The sequence below is a fragment of the Mesoplodon bidens genome (genome assembly GCF_964165515.1).
Source record: "Mesoplodon bidens genome assembly, chromosome: Y".
Classification (NCBI taxonomy): Eukaryota; Metazoa; Chordata; class Mammalia; order Artiodactyla; family Ziphiidae; genus Mesoplodon; species Mesoplodon bidens.
The window spans coordinates 23,399,122-23,421,734 of record NC_138180.1 but is presented as its reverse complement, the minus strand read 5'-3'; positions in this window follow the sequence as shown (position 1 = coordinate 23,421,734).

Genomic DNA, 22,613 nt, shown 5'->3' with positions numbered 1-22,613 from the left:
GAGGCCAGGGCTTTCCGAGAATGCCTAGGGCAGACATGATGACCTTAAATGATTTCCTCTTGTTTCAGTTTTGGTAAACATTAGGAGCTAGGAAATGGCCCACTTTACAGAAATGTTCAAATTTATTGGCATTTCAGATATTCTCTGCTATAACATTGTCCTGATTCTTTCTGTATATTCTTTACTTATGTTTTTGTTTTCCTTAATCAAAGTGTGTCTTTTAACTCTTTTCAAAGAATATTCTTTGGACTTACTACATCACCTGAATTTTAGACGTTTTCTGTTGTATTAAGTTCTGCTCATATCTTTATTTATCTTTTTTCTATGTTCTCAGGGTTTATTGTTTTGATTTTCTGATGTCAATTAAAACACTTGGTTATTCATTTTCATAAATCTTTTTACTTATAAATATTTGAACTTTTGCAGATTCCAGCTTACATGTAAGTTTCTAAGGGTCATGTACTCTACATTGTTGCTGGACTAAGGCTTATTTCACCATAGAGCAATGTATATATAGACCTATTTTCCCCTCGACTTTCTGTGATTCCCTACATCTCACCTTTCTTTGCAGACAAGCCATTTGAAATACCCTTAACTTATTTCACAGCCAATAATCTTTGAAATAATGTGTGTTTTTTAGAGAAATTTTCTTATATAATTAGGCAGAAAATCTGCCCTGCCAGAGTTTTCAAAACAGCATAATTTCACTCTTCTCAATGATGAATCTGTTGTAATACACAACCTTTGAGTATTTAGCTTTATCAATGACATGTACTTTAAAAATGTTTTAGAGATCCTACCAGTCTTTGAAAACATCCTTGTTCCTTGTTTCAGTTCCAGTTTTATGTATATTTTCTGCCTTGCACCTGATTATTCCTACGTCTGATGGATGGCCAAGGGTATCTAACTCTGGTATTGATTGTTTTTGCAGATTGTCTCCCCTTGTAACTGATTTCTTCATTATTGTGTAAATTTAGATCATGAGCTCACGTTTAGCTAAACAGCTGACCTTGTAAGAGGCTTAGGTGTGAACGCTCGTAAGCTTCAGCAGAACGTCAGCAAAGATTTATTTGTGTCCCTCCAATGAGTTGCCCGCGTGGAACCCGTTTTCTACAAGTGTTGGTCCACTACACCCTATAGAGGCAGGAGACTAAGACAGGGCTGCTTTGAGGCCCTCGATCTGGGGCAGAGGCAGTGGAGGCCTGTGGCTCGGCCTGGAGCCGCTTCGCGTGTGTCCCAGGGACCCATTTGCCTGTGAACTCGGTCACCTTGCAGGAAGCCACGATGCCCAGACCTATGGTTAGCTGTGCAGCGATGTGTACTGCTTGGACAGGTTCCACAAACACTTCAAGTAACAGGGAGGCCTGAATGGAAAGGTGGGAGTTTGGGCAACTGTGCTGACAAAGAAGGCTCCCTTTGGCCAGTGCCTAAATGCTTGTGACACCGGACTGGGCCTGCCGGGCTCTGAGGGCCCTGCCCTTGGTCCCATTCTCCCCTGCCCTTTTTTCAGTCACAGCAGAGATGGCCACACCCACTCCCTCAGTGAGGGCCGTGTTCCAACCTCCCTCAGCCCCGCCCCCTCTCCGCAGGTTACCATGGACTACAGATGCGGCATTCTGAGGCCAGGGCGTTCCGAGAATGCCAAGGGCAGACATGATGACCTTAAATGATTTCCTCTTGTGTCAATTTTGGTAAACTTTAGAGCTAGGAAATGCTCCAATTACAGAAATGTTCAAATTCACTGGCATTTCATATACTCTCTGCTATAACATTGTCCTGATTCTTTCTGTATATTCATTACTTATGTTTTGTTTTCCTTAATCAAAGTGTGTCTTTTAAATCTTGTCAAAGAATATTCTTTGGACTAACTACCTCACCTGAATTTTCTACGTTTTCTGTTGTATTAAGTGCTGCTCATATCTTTATTTATTTTTTTTCTATGTTCTCAGGATTTATTGTTTTGATCTTCTGATGTCAATTAAAACACTTGGTTATTCATTTTCATCAATCTTTTTACTTATAAAGGTTTGAACTTTTCAAGATTCCAGATTACTTGCAAGTTTCTAAGGGTCAGGTCCTCTACATTGTTGCTGGCCTAAGGCCTAGTTCACAATATAGCACAGTATATATTGACCTATTTTCCCCTCGACTTTCTGTGATTTCCTACATCTCACCTTTCTTTGCAGACAAGCCATTTGAAATACCCTTAACTTATTTCACAGCCAATTAGTCTTTGAAATAATGTGTATTTTTTAGAGAAATCTTCTTATATAATTAAGCAGAAAATCTGACCTGCCATAGTTTTCAAAACAGCATAATTTAACTCTTCTCAATGATGAATCTGTTGTATTACACAACCTTTGAGTATTTAGCTTTATCAATGACATGTACTTTAAATATGTTTTAGAGGTCCTACGAGTCTTTGAAAACATCCTTGTTCTTTGTTTCAGTTCCAGTTTTATGTATATTTTCTGCCTTGCACCTGATTATTCCAATATCTGATGGATGGCCTAGGGAATCTAATTCTGGTATTGATTGTTATTGCAGATTGTCTCCCCTTGTAGCTGATTTCTTCATTATTGTGTAAATTTAGATCATGAGCTTATGTTTAGCTAAACAGCTGACCTTGTAAGATGCTTAGGTGTGATCGCTCGTAAGCTTCAGCAGAAAGTCAGCAAAGATTTAATTGTGTCCCACCAATGAGTTTCCCGCGAGGGCCCCGTTTTCTACAAGTGGTGGTCCAATACTCCCTATAGAGGCAGAGGACTCAGACAGGGCTGCTTTGAAGAACCCGATCTGGGGCAGAGGCCGTGGGCAGCCTGTGGCTCCGACAACAGCCACATCTCGTGTGTCCCAGGGACCCATCTGCCTGTGAACTTCGGTCACCTGGCAGGAAGTCACAATGCCCAGAGATATGGTTAGCTGAGCATCGAGGTGTACTGCGAGGACAGGTTCAACAAATACTTCAATTAAGAGGGAGGCCTGAGTGGAAAGGTGAGAGTTTGGGCAGCTCTGCAGCAATGAAGTCTCCCTTTGGCCTGGGCCTAAATGCTTGTGACACCCCACTGGGCCTGCCGGGCTCAGAGGGTCCTGCACTGGGCCCACTGCTCCCCTCCCCTTTTCTCAGTCACAGCAGAGGTGGCCACACCCACTCCCTCAGTGAGGGCAGTGTTCCAACCTCCCTCAGCCACTCCCCATTTCCGCAGGTTACCATGGAGTACAGATGCTACATTCTGAGGCCAGGGCGTTCCGAGAATGCCAAGGGCAGACATGATGACCTTAAATGATTTCCTCTTGTGTCAATTTTGGTAAACTTTAGGAGCTAGGAAATGGTCCACTTTACAGAATTTTTCAAATTTACAGGCATTTCATATATTCTCTGCAATAACATTGTCCTGATACTTTCTGTATATTGTTTACTTATGTTTTTGTTTTCCTTAATCAAATTGTGTCTTTTAAATCTTGTCAAAGAATATTCTTTGGACTTACTACCTCACCTGAATTTTCTTCGTTTTCTGTTGTATTATGTTCTGCTCATATCTTTATTTATCTTTTTTCTATCTTCTCAGGGTTTATTGATTTGATCCTCTGATGTCAATTAAACCACTTGGTTATTCATTTTCATAAATCTTTTTACTAATAAAGATTTGAACTTTTTAAGATTCCAGCTTACTTGTAAATTTCTAAGGGTCAGTTCCTCTACATTGTTGCTGGCCTAAGGCTTAGTTCACCATATAGCAATGTATATATTGACCTATTTTCCCCGCGGCTTTCTGTGATTCCCTACATCTCACCTTTATTTGCAGACAAGCCATTTGAAATACCCTTAACTTATTTCACAGCCAATAAGTCTTTGAAATAATGTGTATTTTTTAGAGAAATCTTCTTATATAATTAGGCAGAAAATCTGACCTGCCATAGTTTTCAAAACAGCATAATTTCACTCTTCTCAATGATGAATCTGTTGTATTATGCAACCTTTGAGTATTTAGCTTTATCAATGACATGTACTTTAAAAATGTTTTAGAGATCCTATCAGGCTTTGAAAACATCATTGTTCCTTGTTTCAGTTCCAGTTTTGTGTATATTTTCTGTCTTGCACCTGATTATTCCAACATCTGATGGATGACCTAGGGAATCTAATTCTGGTATTGATTGTTTTTGCTGATTGTCTCCTCTTGTAGCTGTTTTCTTAATTATTGTGTAAAATTAGATCATGAGCTCATGTTGAGCTAAACAGCTTACCTTGTAAGAGGCTTAGGTGTGAACGCTCATAAGCTTCAGCAGAAGGCGGCAAAGGATTATTTGTGTTCCTCCAATGAGTTGCCAGCGAGGACCCCATTTTCTACAAGTGTTTTTCCAATACTCCCTCTATAGGCAGGGGACTCAGAGGGGGCTGGTTTGCGGTTCCCAATCTGGGTCAGGGGCAGTGGGCGGCCGGTGGCCCGGGCAGGAGCCTGTCCGCGTGTGTTCCAGGGACCCATCTGCCTGTGAACTTCGGTCACCTGGCAGGAAGCTACGATGCCCAGACTTATGGTAAGCTGTGCAGCGAGGTGTACTGCGCGGACAGGTTCCACACACACTTCAAGTAAGAGGGCGGCCTGAGGTGAAAGGTGAGAGTTTGGACAGCTGTGCAGATAACGAAAGCGCCCTTTGGCCTGGGCCTAAATGCTTGTGACACCCCACTGGGCATACCTGACTCTGAGGGCCCTGCCATGCTCCCCATGCTGCCCTGCCCTTTGTTCAGTCACAGCAGAGATGGCCACACCCACTCCCTCAGTGAGGGCAGTGTTCTCACCTCCCTCAGCCCCGCTCCGTCTCCACAGGTTACCACGGACTACAGATGCTGCATTCTGAGGCCAGGGCGTTCCGAGAATGCCAAGGGCAGACATGATGACCTTAAAAGATTTCCTCTTGTGTCAGTTTTGGTAAACTTTAGGAGCTAGGAGATGGTCCACTTTACAGAAATGTTCAAATTTACTGGCATTTAATATATTCTCTGCTATAACATTGTCTTGATTCTTTTGTATATTCTTTACTTATGTTTTTGTTTTCCTTAATCAAAGTGTGTCTTTTATATCTTTTCAAAGAATATTCTTTGGACTTACTACCTCACCTGAATTTTATACGTTTTCTGTGGTATTAAGTTCTGCTCATATCTTTATCATTTTTCTATGTTCTCAGGGTTTATTGTTTTGATCTTCTGATGTCAATTAAAACACTTGGTTATTCTTTTTGATAAATATTTTTACTTATAAAGATTAGAACTTTTAAAGATTCCAGCTCAGTTTTAAGTTTCTAAGGGTCAGGTCCTCTACATTGTTGCTGGCCTAAGGCTTAGTTCACCGTATAGCAATATATATATTGACCTATTTTCCCCTCGGCTTTCTGTGATTCCCCACATCTCACCTTTCTTTGCAGACAAGCCATTTGAAATACCCTTAACTTATTTCACAGCCAATAACTCTTTGAAATAATGTGTATTTTTTAGAGAAATCTTCTTATATAATTACGCAGAAAATCTGACCTGCCATAGTTTTCAAAAGAGCATAATTTCACTCTTCTCAATGATGAATCTGTTGTATTACGCAACCTTTGAGTATTTAGCTTTATCAATGACATGCACTTTAAAAATGTTTTAGAGATCCTATCAGGCTTTGAAAACATCCTTGTTCCTTGTTTCAGTTCCAGTTTTGTGTATATTTTCTGCCTTGCACATGATTATACCAACATCTGATGGATGGCCTAGGAATCTAATTCTGGTATTGATTGTTTTTGCTGATTGTCTCCCCTTGTAGCTGATTTCTTCATTATTGTGTAAATTTAGATCAACAGCTCATGTTTAGCTAAACAGCTGACCTTGCAAGAGGCTTAGGTGTGAACGCTCGTAAGCTTCAGCAGAAAGTCGGCAAAGATTTATTTGTGTCCCTCCAATGAGTTGCCCGCGAGGACCCCGTTTTCTGCAAGTGTTGTTCCAATACTCCCTCTAGAGGCAGGGGCCACAGACAGGGCTGCTTTGCGGCCCCCGATCCGGAGCAGGGGCAGTGGGCGGTCGGCAGCCCGGGCAGGAGCCTCTCCGCGGGTGACAAAGAGACCCATCTGCCTGCGAACTTTGGGCACCCGGCAGGAAGCTACGATGCCCAGACCAATGGTTAGCTCTGCAGCGAGGTGTACTGTGCGGACAGCTTCCACACACACTTCAAGTAAGAGGGGAGCCTGAGTGGAAAGGTGAGAGTTTGGGCAGCTGTGCAGACAAAGAAGGCGCCCTTTGGCCTGGGCCTAAATGCTTGTGACACCCCACTGGGTCTGCCGACCTCTAAGGGCCCTACCCTGGGCCCCTGCTCCCCTGCCCATTGTTCAGTCACAGCAGAGATGGCCACACCCACTCCCTCAGAGTGGGCCGTTTTCCAAACTCCCTCAGCCCAGCCCCCTTTCCGCAGGTAACCATGTACTACAGATGATGCATTCTGAGGCCAGGGCATTCCGAGATTGCCAAGGGCAGACATTATGTCCTTCAATGATTTCTTCATGTGTCAGTTTTGGTAAACTTTAGGAGCTAGGAAATGGTCAACTTTACACAAATGTTCAAATTTACTGGCATTTCATATATTCTCTGCTATATCATTGTCCTGATTCTTTCTGTATATTCTTCACTTATGTTTTTGTTTTCCTTAATCAAAGTGTTTCTTTTAAATCTTTTCAAAGAATACTCTTTGGACTTACTACATCGCCTGAATTTTATACGTGTTCTGTTGTATTAAGTTCTGCTCATATTTTTATTTATCTTTTTTCTATGTTCTCAGGGTTTATTGTTTTGGTCTCCTGATGTCAATTAAAACACTTGGTTATTCATTTTTATAAATCTTTTTACTCATAATGATTTGAACTTTTGAAGTTTCCAGCTTACTTGTAAATTTCCAAGGGTCAGGTCCTCTACATTGTTGCTGGCCTAAGGCTTAGTTCACCATATAGCAATGTATATATTGACCTATATTCCCTTCGGCTTTCTGTGATTCCCTACATCTCACCTTTCTTTGCAGACAAGCCGTTTGAAATACCCTTAACTTATTTCACAGCCAATAAGTCGTTGAAATAATGTGTATTTTTTAGAGAAATCTTCTTATATAATTAGGCAGAAAATCTGACCTGCCATAGTTTTCAAAACAGCATAATTTCACTCTTCTCAATGATGAATCTGTTGTATTACGCAACCTTTGAGTATTTAGCTTTATCAATGACATGTACTTTAAATATGTTTTAGAGATCCTATCAGGCTTTGAAAATATCCTTGTTCCTTGTTTCTGTTCCAGTTTTGTGTATATTTTCTGCCTTGCACCTGATTATTCCAACATCTGATGGATGGCCTAGGGAATCTAATTCTGGTATTGATTGTTATTGCAGATTGTCTCCCCTTGTAGCTGATTTCTTAATTATTGTGTAAATTTAGATCATGAGCTTATGTTTAGCTAAACAGCTGACCTTGTAAGAGGCTTAGGTGTGAACGCTCGTAGGCTTCAGCAGAAAGTCAGCAAAGATTTATTTGTGTCCCACCAATGAGTTACCCGTGAGGATCCCGTTTTCTACAAGTGGTGGTCCAATACACCCTATAGAGGCAGGGGACTCAGACAGGGCTCCTTTGAGAACCCCGATCTGGGGCAGAGGCCGTGGGCGGCCTGTGGCTCGGGCAACAGCCACTTCGCGTGTGTCCCAGGGACCCATCTGCCTGTGAACTTTGGTCACCTGGCTGGAAGCTATGATGCCGAGAGCTATGGTTAGCTGTGCAGCGAGGTGTACTGCGTGGATAGGATCCACATGCACTTCAAGTAAGAGGGCGGCCTGAGGGAAAAGGTGAAAGTTTGGGCAGCTGTGCAGACAAAGAAGGAGCCCTTTGTCCTGGTCCTAAATGCTTGTGACACCGCACTGGGCCTGCCGGGCTCTGAGGGCCCTGCCCTGGGCCCCCTTTTCCCCTGCCCTTTGTTCAGTCACAGCAGACTTGGCCACACCCACTCCCTCTGTGAGGGCAGTGTTCCAACCTCCCTCAGCCCCTCCCCCTCTCCGCAGTTTTCCATGGACTACAGATGCTGCATTCTGAGTCCAGGGCATTCCGAGAATGCCAAGGGCAGACATGACGACATTAAATGATTTCCTCTTGTGTTAGTTTTGGTCAACTTTAGGAGCTAGGAAATGGTCCACTTTACACAAATGTTCAAATTTATTGGCATTGCATATATTCTCTGCTATAACATTGTCCTGATTCTTTCTGTATATTCTTTACTTATGTTTTGGTTTTCCTTAATCAAAGTGTGTCTTTTGAATCTTGTCAAAGAATATTCTTTGGACTTACTACATCACCTAAATTTTATACGTTTTCTATTCTATTAAGTTCTCCTCATATCTTTATTTATATTTTTTCTGTGTTCTCAGGATTATGGTTTTGATATTCTGATGTCAATTAAAACACTTGGTTATTCATTTTAATAAATGTTTTTACTTATAAAGATTTCAGCTTTTCAACATTCCAGCTTACTTGTAAGTTTCTAAGGGTCAGGTCCTCTACATTGTGGCTGGCCTATGGCTTAGTTCACCATATAGCAATGTATATATTGACCTATTTTCCCCTCGACTTTCTGTGATTCCCTACATCTCACCTTTCTTTGCAGACAAGCCATTTGAAATACCCTTTACTTTTTTCACAGCCAATAAGTCTTTGAAATAATGTGTATTTTTAGAGAAATCTTCTTATATATTTAGGCAGAAAATCTGACCTGCCATAATTTTCAAAACAGCATAATTTCACTCTTCTCAATGATGAATCTGTTGTATTACACAACCTTTGAATATTTAGCTTTATCATTGACATGTACTTTAAAAATGTTTTAGAGATCCTACCAGTCTTTGAAAACATCCTTGTTCCTTGTTTCAGTTCCAGTTTTATTTATATTTTCTGCCTTGCACCTGATTATTCCAACGTCAGATTGATGACCTAGGGAATCTAATTCTGGTATTGATAGTTTTTGCTGATTGTCTCTCCCTAGAGCTGATTTCTTCATTATTGTGTAAATTTAGATCATGAGCTCATGTTTAGCTAAACATCTGACTCTGTAAGAGGCTTAGGTGTGAACACTCGTAAGCTTCATCAGAAAGTCCGCAATGATTTATTTGTGTACCTCCAATGACTTGCCCGCGAGGACCCCGTTTTCTACAAGTGTTGGTCCAATACTCTCTTGAGCGGCACGGCCTCAGACAGGGATGTTTTTTGCCCCACGATCTGGGACTGTGGCATGGGGCGGCCTCTGGCCTGGGCAGGAGCCTCTCCGCGTGTGTCCCAGGGACGCATCTGCCTGCACACTTCGGTCACCTGGCAGGAAACTACGATGCCCAGAGCTATGGTTAGCTGTGCAGCGAGGGGTACTGCGCGGACAGGTTCCACAAACACTTCAAGTAAGAGGGCGGCCTGAGTGGAAAGGTGAAAATTTGGGCAGCTGTGCAGACAAAGAAAGAGCCCTTTGTCCTGGGCCTAAATGCTTGTGACACCTCACTGGGCCTGCCGGGCTATGAGGGCCCTGCCCAGGGCCCCCTGTTCACCTGCCCTTTGTTCAGTCACAGCAGAATTGGCCACACCCACTCCCTCAGTGAAGGCCGTGTTCCAAACTACCTCAGCCCTGCCCACTCTCCGCAGTTTACCATGGACAACAGATGCTGCATTCTGAGTCCAGGGCATTCCGAGAATGCCAAGGGCAGACATGATGACCTTACATGATTTCCTCTTGTGTCAGTTTTGGTAAACTTTAGGAGCTAGGAAATGGTCCACTTTACACAAATGTTCAAATTTATTGGCATTGCATATATTCTCTGCTATAACATTGTCCTGATTCTTTCTGTATATTCTTTACTTATGTTTTGGTTTTCCTTAATCAAAGTGTGTCTTTTGAATCTTGTCAAAGAATATTCTTTGGACTTACTACATCACCTGAATTTTATACGTTTTCTATTCTATTAAGTTCTCCTCATATCTTTATTTATATTTTTTCTGTGTTCTCAGGTTTATGGTTTTGATATTCTGATGTCAATTAAAACACTTGGTTTTTCATTTTAATAAATGTTTTTACTTATAAAGATTTCAGCTTTTCAACATTCCAGCTTACTTGTAAGTTTCTAAGGGTCAGGTCCTCTACATTGTGGCTGGCCTATGGCTTAGTTCACCATATAGCAATGTATATATTGACCTATTTTCCCCTCGACTTTCTGTGATTCCCTACATCTCACCTTTCTTTGCAGACAAGCCATTTGAAATACCCTTTACTTTTTTCACAGCCAATAAGTCTTTGAAATAATGTGTATTTTTAGAGAAATCTTCTTATATATTTAGGCAGAAAATCTGACCTGCCATAATTTTCAAAACAGCATAATTTCACTCTTCTCAATGATGAATCTGTTGTATTACACAACCTTTGAATATTTAGCTTTATCATTGACATGTACTTTAAAAATGTTTTAGAGGGCCTCCCTGGTGGCGCAGTGGTTGAGAGTCCGCCTGCCGATGCAGGGGATACGGGTTCGTGCCCCGGTCTGGGAGGATCCCATATGCCGCGGAGCGGCTGGGCCCGTGAGCCATGGCCGCTGGGCCTGCGCGTCCGGAGCCTGTGCTCCGCAACGGGAGAGGCCACAGCAGTGAGAGGCCCACATACCGCAAAAAGAAAAAAAAAAAAAAAAAAAAAAATGTTTTAGAGATCCTACCAGTCTTTGAAAACATCCTTGTTCCTTGTTTCAGTTCCAGTTTTATTTATATTTTCTGCCTTGCACCTGATTATTCCAACGTCAGATTGATGACCTAGGGAATCTAATTCTGGTATTGATAGTTTTTGCTGATTGTCTCTCCCTAGAGCTGATTTCTTCATTATTGTGTAAATTTAGATCATGAGCTCATGTTTAGCTAAACATCTGACTCTGTAAGAGGCTTAGGTGTGAACACTCGTAAGCTTCATCAGAAAGTCCGCAATGATTTATTTGTGTACCTCCAATGACTTGCCCGCGAGGACCCCGTTTTCTACAAGTGTTGGTCCAATACTCCCTCGAGCGGCACGGCCTCAGACAGGGATGTTTTTTGCCCCACGATCTGGGACTGTGGCATGGGGCGGCCTCTGGCCTGGGCAGGAGCCTCTCCGCGTGTGTCCCAGGGACGCATCTGCCTGCACACTTCGGTCACCTGGCAGGAAACTACGATGCCCAGAGCTATGGTTAGCTGTGCAGTGAGGGGTACTGCGCGGACAGGTTCCACAAGCACTTCAAGTAAGAGGGCGGCCTGAGTGGAAAGGTGAAAATTTGGGCAGCTGTGCAGACAAAGAAAGAGCCCTTTGTCCTGGGCCTAAATGCTTGTGACACCTCACTGGGCCTGCCGGGCTATGAGGGCCCTGCCCAGGGCCCCCTGTTCACCTGCCCTTTGTTCAGTCACAGCAGAATTGGCCACACCCACTCCCTCAGTGAAGGCCGTGTTCCAAACTACCTCAGCCCTGCCCACTCTCCGCAGTTTACCATGGACAACAGATGCTGCATTCTGAGTCCAGGGCATTCCGAGAATGCCAAGGGCAGACATGATGACCTTACATGATTTCCTCTTGTGTCAGTTTTGGTAAACTTTAGGAGCTAGGAAATGGTCCACTTTACACAAATGTTCAAATTTACTGGCATTTCATATATTCTCTGCTATAACATTGTCCTGATTCTTTCTGTATATTCTTTACTTATGTTTTGGTTTTCTTTAATCAAAGTGTGTCTTTTAAATCTTGTCAAAGAATATTATAAGACTTACTACATCACCTGAATTTTATACATTTTCTATTGTATTAAGTTCTCCTCATATCTTTATTTATATTTTTTCTGTGTTCTCAGGTTTATTGTTTTGATATTCTGATGTCAATTAAAACACTTGGTTATTCATTTTAATAAATGTTTTTATTATAAAGATTTCAACTTTTCAAGATTCCAGCTTACTTGTAAGTTTCTAAGGGTCAGGTCCTCTACATTGTGGCTGGCCTATGGCTTAGTTCACCATATAGCAATGTATATATTGACCTATTTTCCCCTCGACTTTCTGTGATTCCCTACATCTCACATTTCTTTGCAGACAAGTCATTTGAAATACCCTTAACTTATTTCACAGCCAATAAGTCTTTGAAATAATGTGTATTTTTTAAAGAAGTCTTCTTATATAATTAGGCAGAAAATCTGACCTGCCATAGTTTTCAAAACAGCATAATTTCACTCTTCTCAATGATGAATCTGTTGTATGACACCACCTTTGAGAATTTAGCTTTATGAATGACATGTACCTTAAAAATATTTTAGAGATCCTACCAGTCTCTGAAAACATCCTTGTTCCTTGTTTCAGTTCCAGTTTAGTGTACACTTTCTGCCTTGCACCTGATTATTCCAACATCTGATGGATGGCCTAGGGAATCTAATTCTGGTATTGATTGTTTTTGCTGCTTGTCTCCCCTTGTAGCTGATTTCTTCATTATTTTGTAAATTTAGATCATGAGCTCATGTTTAGCTAAACAGCTGACCTTGTAAGAGGCTTAGGTGTGAACGCTAGTAAGCTTCAGGAGAAAGTCCACAAAGATTTTTTTGTGTCCCTCCAATGAGTTACCCGCGCGGACCCCGTTTTCTACAAGTGTTGGTCCACTACTCCCTCTAGAGGCTGGGACTCAGACAGTACTGCTTAACTTCCCCCGATCTGGGGTAGTGGCTTTGGGCAGCCTGTGGCTTGGGCAGGAGGCTCCCCGCGTGTATCCCACGACCGATCTGCCTGCGAACTTCGGTCACCTGGCAGGAAGCTATGAAGCCCAGACCTATGGTTAGCTTTGCAGCGAGGTGTACTGCGCGGACCGGGTCCACACACACTTCAAGTAAGACGGCGGCCTGAGTGGAAAGGTGAGAGTTTGGGCAGCTGTGCAGACAAAGAAGGCGCACTTTGGCCTGGGCCTAAATGCTTGTGACACACGACATGGCCTACGGGCTCTGAGGGCCCTGCCGTTGACCCCCTTCTCCCCTGACCTTTGTTAAGTCACAGCAGAGATGGCCACACCCACTCCCTCAGTGAGGGCAGTGTTCCCAACTCCCTCAGCCCTGCCCCCTCTCCACAGTTTACCATGGACTACAGATGCTGCATTCTGAAGCCAGGGCTTTCCGAGAATGCCAAGGGCAGACATGATGACCTTAAATGATTTCCTCTTGTGTCAATTTTGGTAAACTTTAGGAGCTAGGAAATGGTCCAGTTTACACAAATGTTCAAATTTACTGGCATTTCATATATTCTCTGCTATAACATTGTCCTGATTCTTTCTGTATATTCTTTACTTTATTTTGGTTTTCCTTAATCAAAGTGTGACTTTTAAATCTTGTCAAAGAATATTCTTTGGACTTACTACCTCACCTGAATTTTATACGTTTTCTGTGGTATAAACTTCTGCTCATATCTTTATTTATCTTTTTTCTGTGTTCTCAGGGTTTATTGTTTTGATCTTCTGATGTCAATTAAAACACTTGGTTATTCATTTTAATAAATCTTTTCACTTATAAAGATTTGAACTTTTAAAGATTCCAGCTTACCTTTAAGTTTCTAAGGGTCAGGTCCTCTATATTGTGGCTGGCTTAAGGCTTAGTTCACAATATGGCAAAGTATATATTGACTTATTTTCCCCTCGACTTTCTGTGATTTCCTACATCTCACCTTTCTTTGCAGACAAGCCATTTGAAATACCCTTAACTTATTTCACAGCTAATAAGTTTTTGAAATAATGTGTATTTTTTAGAGAAATCTTCGTATATATTTAGGCAGAAAATCTGACCTGCCATAGTTTTCAAAACAGCATAATTTCACTCTTCTCAATGATGAATCTGTTGCATTACACAACTTTTGAGTATTTAGCTTTATCAATGACATGCACTTTAACAATGTGTTAGATATCCTACCAGTCTGTGAAAACATCCTTGTTCCTTGTTTCAGTTCCAGTTTTATGTATATTTTCTGCCTTGCACATGATTATTCCAACGTCTGATCGATGGCCTAGGCAATCTAATTCTGTTATTGATTGTTTTTGCTGATTGTCTCCCCCTGTAGCTGATTTCTTCATTATTGTGTAAATTTAGATCATGAGCTCATGTTTTGCTAAACATCTGACTTTGTAAGAGGCTTAGGTGTGAACACTCGTAAGCTTCATCAGAAAGTCTGCAAAGATTTATTTGTGTCCCCCCAATGATTTGCCCGCGAGGGCCCCTTTCTCTACAAGTGCTGGTCCACTACTCCCTCTAGAGGCACGGCCTCCGACAGGGCTGCATTGCGCCCCACGATCTGGGGCAGTGGCAGTGGGCGGTCACTGGCCTGGGCAGGAGCCTCTCCGCATGTGTCCCAGTGACCCATCTGCCTGCGAACTTTGGTCACCTGGCTGGAAGCTATGATGCCGAGACCTATGGTTAGCTGTGCAGCGAGGTGTACTGCGTGGACAGGATCCACATGCACTTCAAGTAACAGGGCGGCCTGTGGGAAAAGGTGAAAGTTTGGGCAGCTGTGCAGACAAAGAAGGAGCCCTTTGTCCTGGTCCTAAATGCTTGTGACACCGCACTGGGCCTGCCGGGCTCTGAGGGCCCTGCCCTGGGCCCCCTTTTCCCCTGCCCTTTGTTCAGTCACAGCAGAATTGGCCACACCCACTCCCTCTGTGAGGGCAGTGTTCCAACCTCCCTCAGCCCCTCCCCCTCTCCGCAGTTTACCATGGACTACAGATGCTGCATTCTGAGTCCAGGGCATTCCGAGAAGGCCAAGGGCAGACATGATGACCTTAAATGATTTCCTCTTGTGTTAGTTTTGGTCAACTTTAGGAGCTAGGAAATGGTCCACTTTACACAAATGTTCAAATTTACTGGCATTTCATATATTCTCTGCTATAACATTGTCCTGATTCTTTCTGTATATTCTTTACTTATATTTTGGTTTTCCTTAATCAAAGTGTGTCTTTTAAATCTTGTCAAAGAATATTCTTTGGAATTACTACATCACCTGAATTTTATACGTTTTCTATTGTATTAAGTTCTCCTCATATCTTTATTTATATTTTTTCTGTGTTCTCAGGTTTATGGTTTTGATATTCTGATGTCAATTAAAACACTTGGTTATTCATTTTAATAAATGTTTTTACTTATAAAGATTTCAGCTTTTCAAGATTCCAGCTTACTTGTAAGTTTCTAAGGGTCAGGTCCTCTACATTGTGGCTGGCCTATGGCTTAGTTCACTATATAGCAATGTATATATTGACCTATTTTCCCCTCGACTTTCTGTGATTCCCTACATCTCACCTTTCTTTGCAGACAAGCCATTTGAAATACCCTTAACTTTTTTCACAGCCAATAAGTCTTTGAAATAATGTGTATTTTTAGAGAAATCTTCTTATATATTTAGGCAGAAAATCTGACCTGCCATAGTTTTCAAAACAGCATAATTTCACTCTTCTCAATGATGAATCTGTTGTATGAAACAACCGTTGAGTATTTAGCTTTATCAATGACATGTACCTTAAAAATATTTTAGAGATCCTACCAGTCTTTGAAAAGTTCCTTGTTCCTTGTTTCAGTTCCAGTTTTGTGCATACTTTCTGCCTTGCACCTGATTATTCCAACATCTGATGGATGGCCTAGGGAATCTAATTCTGGTATTGATTGGTTTTGCTGCTTGTCTCCCCTTGTAGCTGATGTTTTCATTATTGTGTAAATTTAGATCATGAGCTCATGTTTAGCTAAACAGCTGACCTTGTAAGAGGCTTAGGTGTGAACGCTCGTAAGCTTCAGCAGATAGTCCACAAAGATTTTTTTGTGTCCCTCCAATGAGTTACCCGCGTGGACCCGGTTTCTACAAGTGTTGGTCCACTACTCCCTCTAGAGGCTGGGACTCAGACAGTACAGCTTCACTTCCCCCGATCTGGGGTAGTGGCTTTGGGCGGCCTGTGGCGTGGGCAGGAGGCTCCCCGCGTGTGTCCCACGACCGATCTGCCTGCAAACTTCGGTCACCTGGCAGGAAATTATGATGCCCAGACCTATGGTTAGCTTTGCAGCCAGGTGTACTGCGCGGACCTGTTCCACACACACTTCAAGTAAGAGGGCGGCCTGAGTGGAAACGTGAGAGTTTGGGCAGCTGTGCAGACAAAGAAGGCGCACTTTGGCCTGGGCCTAAATGCTTGAGACACACGACTGGGCCTGCCGGGCACTGAGGGCCCTGCCGATGCCCCCCTTCTCCCCTGCCCTTTGTTAAGTCACAGCAGAGATATCCACAACCACTCCCACAGTGAGGGCAGTGTTCCCACCTCCCTCTGCCCCGCCCGCTCTCCGCAGGTTACCATGGACTACAGATGCTGCATTCTGAGGCCAGGGCGTTCCGAAAATGCCAAGGGCAGACATGATGACCTTAAATGATTTCCTCTTGTGTCAATTTTGGTAAACTTTAGGAGCTAGGAAATGGTCCACTTTGCACAAATGTTCAAATTTACTGGCATTTCATATATTCTCTGCTATAACATTGTCCTGATTCTTTCTGTATATTCTTTACTTATGTTTTGGTTTTCCTTAATCAAAATGTGTCTTTTAAATCTTGTCAAATAATGTTCTTTGGACTTACTACCTCACCTGAATTTTATACATTTTCTATTGTATTAAGTTCTCCTCATATCGTTATTTATATTTTTTCTGTGTTCTCAGGTTTATTGCTTTGATATTCTGATGTCAATTAAAAGACTTGGTTATTCATTTTAATAAATGTTGTTACTTATAAAGATTTCAACTTTTCTAGATTCCAGCTTACTTGTAAGTTTCTAACGGTCAGGTCCTCTACCTTGTTGCTGGCCTAAAGCTTAGTTCACCATATAGCAAAGTATATATTGACCTATTTTCCCCTCGACTTTCTGTGATTTCCTACATCTCAACTTTCTTTTCAGACAAGCCAATTGAAATACCCTTAACTTATTTCACAGCTAATAAGTCTTTGAAATAATGCGTATTTTTTAGAGAAATCTTCTTATATATTTAGGCCGAAAATCAGACCTACCATAGTTTTCAAAACAGCATAATTTCACTCTTCTCAATGATGAATCTGTTGTATTATGCAACCTTTGAGTATTTAGCTTTATCAATGACATGTACTTTAAAAATGTTTTAGAGATCCTACCAATCTTTGAAAACATCCTTGTTCCTTGTTTCAGTTCCTGTTTTGTGTATATTTTCTGCCTTGCACCTGATTATTCCAACATCTGATGGATGACCTGGGGAATCTAATTCTGGTATTGATTGTTTTTGCAGATTGTCTCCTCTTGTAGCTGTTTTCTTAATTATTGTGTAAATTTAGATCATGAGCTCATGTTGACCAAACAGCTTACCTTGTAAGAGGCTTAGGTGTGAACGCTCATAAGCTTCAGCAGAAGGCGGCAAATAATTATTTGTGTCCCTCCAATGAGTTGCCCGCGAGGACCCCATTTTCTACAAGTGTGGTTCCAATACTCGCTCTATAGGCAGGGGACTCAGAGGGGGCTGGTTTGCGGTTCCCGATCTGGGTCATGGGCAGTGGGCGGCCGGTGGCCCGGGCAGGAGCCTGTCTGCGTGTGTCCCAGGGACCCATCTGCCTGTGAACTTCGGTCACCTGGCAGGAAGCTACGATGCCCAGACCTATGGTTAGCTGTGCAGCAAGGTGTACTGCGCGGACAGGTTCCACACACACTTCAAGTAAGAGGGCGGCCTGAGGGGAAAGGTGAGAGTTTGGACAGCTGTGCAGATATCGAAAGCGCCCTTTGGCCTGAGCCTAAATGCTTGTGACACCCCACTGGGCATACCTGACTCTGAGGGCCCTGCCATGCTCCCCATGCGGCCCTGCCCTTTGTTCAGTCACAGCAGAAATGGCCACACTAACTCCCTCAGGGAGGGCAGTGTTACAACCACCCTCAGCCCCTCCCCCTCTCCGCAGGTTACCACGGACTACAGATGCTGCATTCTGAGGCCAGGGCGTCCCGAGAATGCCAAGGGCAGACATGATGACCTTAAATGATTTCCTCTTGTGTCAGTTTTGGTAAACTTTAGGAGCTAGGAAATGGTCCACTTTACACAAATGTTCAAATTTACTGGCATTTCATATATTCTCTGCTATAACATTGTCTTGATTCTTTTGTATATTCTTTACTTATGTTTTTGTTTTCCTTAATCAAAGTGTGTCTTTTATATCTTTTCAAAGAATATTCTTTGGACTTACTACCTCACCTGAATTTTATACGTTTTCTGTAGTATTAAGTTCTGCTCATATCTTTATTTATCTTTTACTATGTTCTCAAGGTTTATTGTTTTGATCTTCTGATGTCAATTAAAACACTTGGTTATTCATTTTCATAAATCTTTTTACTTATAAAGATTTGAAATTTGAAGATACCAGCTTACTTGTAAGTTTCTAAGCGTCAGGTCGTCTACATTGTTGCTGGCCTAAGGATTAGTTCACCATATAGCAATGTATATATTGACCTATTTTCCCCTCGACACTCTGTTATTCCCTACATCTCACCTTTCTTTGCAAACAAGCCATTTGAAATACCCTTAACTTATTTCACAGCCAATAAGTCTTTGAAATAATGTGTATTTTTTAGACAAATCTTCTTATATAATTACGCAGAAAATCTGACTTGCCATAGTATTCAAAACAGCATACTTTCACTCTTCTCAATGTTGAAACTGTTGTACTACACAACTTTGAATATTTACCTTTTTCAAAGACATGTACTTTAAAAATATTTTAGAGATCCTACCAGTGTTTGAAAACATCCTTATTCCTTGTTTTAGTTCCAGTTTTATGTATATTTTGTGCCTTGCACCTGATTATTACAACATCTGATGGATGGCCTAGGGAATCTAATTCTGGTATTGATTGATTTTGCTGATTGTCTACCCCTTGTAGATGATTTCTTCATTATTGTGTAAATTTAGATCATGAGCTCATGTTTAGCCAAACAGCTAACCTTGTAAGAGGCTTAGGTGTGAACGCTCGTAAGCTTCATCAGAACGTCGGCAAAGATTTATTTGTGTCCCTCCAATGAGTGGCCCGCGAGGACTCCGTTTTCTACAAGTGTTGGTCCAATACTCCCTCTAAGGACAGGGAGTCAGACAGGGCTGCTATGCGGACCCCGATTTGGGGCAGGGGCAGTAGGGAGCCTGTGACCGGGCAAGATCCTCTCCTCGTTTTTCCTTGGGACCCATCTGCCTGCGAACTTCGGTCACATGACATGAAGCTACGATGCACAGACCTATTGTTAGCTGTGCAGCGAGGTGTACTGTGCGAACAGGTTCCACACACACTTCATGTAAGAGGGCGGCCTGAGTGGAAAAGTGAGAGTTTGGGCAGATGTGCAGAAAAAGAAGACGCCTTTGGCCTGGGCCAAATGCTTGTGACACCCCACTAGGCCTGCCGGGCTCTGAGGGCCCTGCCCTGGGCCCCCTGCTCCCCTGCCCTTTGTTCAGTCACAGCAGAGATGGCCACACCCACTCCCTCAGTGAGGGCAGTGTTCCAACCGCCCTCAGACCCGCCCCGTCTCCGCAGGTTACCATGGACTACAGATGCTGCATTCTGAGGCCAGGGCATTCCGAGAATGCCAAGGGCAGACAGGATGACCTTAAATGATTTCCTCTTGTGTCAGTTTTGGTAAACTTTAGGAGCTAGGAAATGGTCCACTTTACAGAAATGTTCAAATTTATTGGTATTTCAGATATTTTTTGTTATAATTTTGTCCTTAATCTTTCTATATATTCTAGACTTATGTTTTTGTTTTCCTTAATCAAAGTGTGTCTTTTAACTCTTTTCAAAGAATATTCTTTGGACTTACTACATCACCTGAATTTTATACGTATTCTGTTGTATTAAGTTCTGCTCATATCTTTATTAAACTTTTTTCTATGTTCTCAGGCTTTATTGTTTTGATCTTCTGATGTCAATTAAAACAGTTGGTTATTCATTTTCATAAATATTTTTACTTATAAAGATGTGAACTATTGAAGATTCCAGCTTACTTGTAAGTTTCTAAGCGTCAGGTGCTCTATATTGTTGATGGCCGTAGGCTTACTTCACTGTATAGCAAAATATATATTGACTTATTTTCCCCTCGGCTTTCTATGATTCCCTACATCTCACCTTCCTTTGGAGAAAAGCCATTTGAAATACCCTTACCTTATTTCACAGCCAATAAGTCTTTGAAATAATGTGTATCTTTTAGAGAAATCTTCTTATATATTTAGGCAGAAAATCTGACCTGCCATACTTTTCAAAACAGCATAATTTCAATCTTCTCAATGATGAATCTGTTGAATTACACAACCTTTGAGTATTTATCTTTATCAATGACATGTTGTTTAAAAATATTTAAGAGATCCTACCAGTCTTTGAAAACATCCTTGTTCCTTGTTTCAGTTCCAGTTGTATGTATATTTTCTGCCTTGCACCTGATTATTCCAACATCTGATGGATGGCCTAGGGAATCTAATTCTGGTATTGCTTGTTTTTGCTGATTGTCTCTCCCTTGTAGCTGATTTCTTCATTATTGTGTAAATTTAGATCATGAGCTCATGTTTAGCTAAAAGGCTGACCTTGTAAGAGGCTTAGGTGTGAACGCTCGTAAGCTTCATCAGAAAGTCGACAAAGATTTATTTGTTTCCCTCCAATGAGAGGCTCGCGAGGACCCGGTTTTCTACAAGTGTTGGTCCACTACTCCCTCTAGAGGCACGGCCTCACACAGGGCTTTTTTGCTCCCCACGATCTGGGGCAGTGGCTGTGGGCGGCCTGTGGCCCGGGCTGGAACCTCTCTGCGTGTGTCCCAGGGACCCAACTGCCTGCGAACATCGGTCACCTGGCAGGAAGCTATGATGCCCAGACTTATGGTTAGCTGTTCACCGAGGTGTAATGCGCGTACAGGTTCCACAAACACTTCAAGTAAGAGGGCGGCCTGAGTGGATAGTTGAGAGTTTGGGCAGCTGTGCAGACAAAGAAAGCGCCCTTTGTCCTGGGCCTAAATGCTTGTGACACCCCACTGGACCTGCCGGGCTCTGAGGGCCCTGCCCAGGGCCCCCTGCTCCCCTGCCCTTTGTTCAGTCACAGCAGAGATGGCACCACCCACTCCCTCAGTGAGGGCCGTGTTTCAACCTCCCTCAGCCCCGCCCCCACTCCGCAGGTTTCCATGGACTACAGATGCTGCATTCCGAGTCCAGGGCATTCCGAGAATGCCAAGGGCAGACATGATGACCTTACATGATTTCCTCTTGTGTCAGTCATGGTAAACTTTAGGAGCTAGGAAATGGTCCACTTTACAGAAATGTTCAAATTTACTGGCATTTCAGATATTCTCTCCTATAACATTGTCCTGATTCTTTCTGTATATTCTTTACTTATGTTTTGGTTTTCCTTAATCTTAGTGTGTCTTTAAAATCTTGTCAAAGAATATTTTTAGACTTACTACATCACCTGAATTTTATACATTTTGTATTGTATTAATTTCTCCTCATACCTTTATTTATATATTTTCTGTGTTCTCAGGATTATTTTTTTGATATTCTGATGTCAATTAAAACACTAGGTTATTCATTTTAATAAATCTTTTTACTTATAAAGATTTCATCTTTTCAAGATTCCAGCTTACTTGTAAGTTTCTAAGGGTCAGGTCCTCTACATTGTTGCTGGCCTAAGGCGTAGTTCACAATATGGCAAAGTACATATTGACCTATTTTCCCCTCGACTTTCTGTGATTCCCTACATCTCAACTTTCTTTGCTGACAAGCCATTTGAAATACCCTTAACTTATTTCACAGCCAATAAGTCTTTGAAATAATGTGTATTTTTAGAGAAATCTTCTTATATATTTAGGCAGAAAATCTGACCTGCCATCGTTTTCAAAACAGCATAATTTCACTCTTCTCAATGATGAATCTGTTGTATTACACAACCTTTGAGTATTTAGCTTTATCAATGACATGTACTTTAAAAATGTATTAGAGATCCTACCAGTCTTTGAAAACATCCTTGTTTCTTGTTTCAGTTCCAGTTTTATTTATATTTTCTGCCTTGCACATGATTAATCCAACGTCTGATCGATGGCCTAGGGAATCTAATTCTGGTATTGATAGTTTCTGCTGATTGTCTCCCCCTGTAGCTGATTTCTTCATTATTGTGTAAATTTAGATCATGAGCTCATGTTTAGCTAAACATCTGACTCTGTAAGAGGTTTAGGTGTGAACACTCGTAAGCTTCATCAGAAAGTCCGCAAAGATTTATTTGTGTCCCTCCAATGAGTTGCCCGCGAGGACCCCGTTTTCTACAAGTGTTGGTCCAAAACTCCCTTGAGAGGCACGGCCTCAGACAGGGCTGTTTTGTGCCCCACGATCTGGGACTGTGGCATGGGGCGGACTCTGGCCTGGGCAGGAGACTCTCCGCGTGTGTCCCAGGGACGCATCTGCCTGCACACTTCGGTCACCTGGCAGGAAGCTACGATGCCCAGAGCTATGGTTAGCTGTGCAGCGAGGGGTACTGCGCGGACAGGTTCCACAAGCACTTCAAGTAA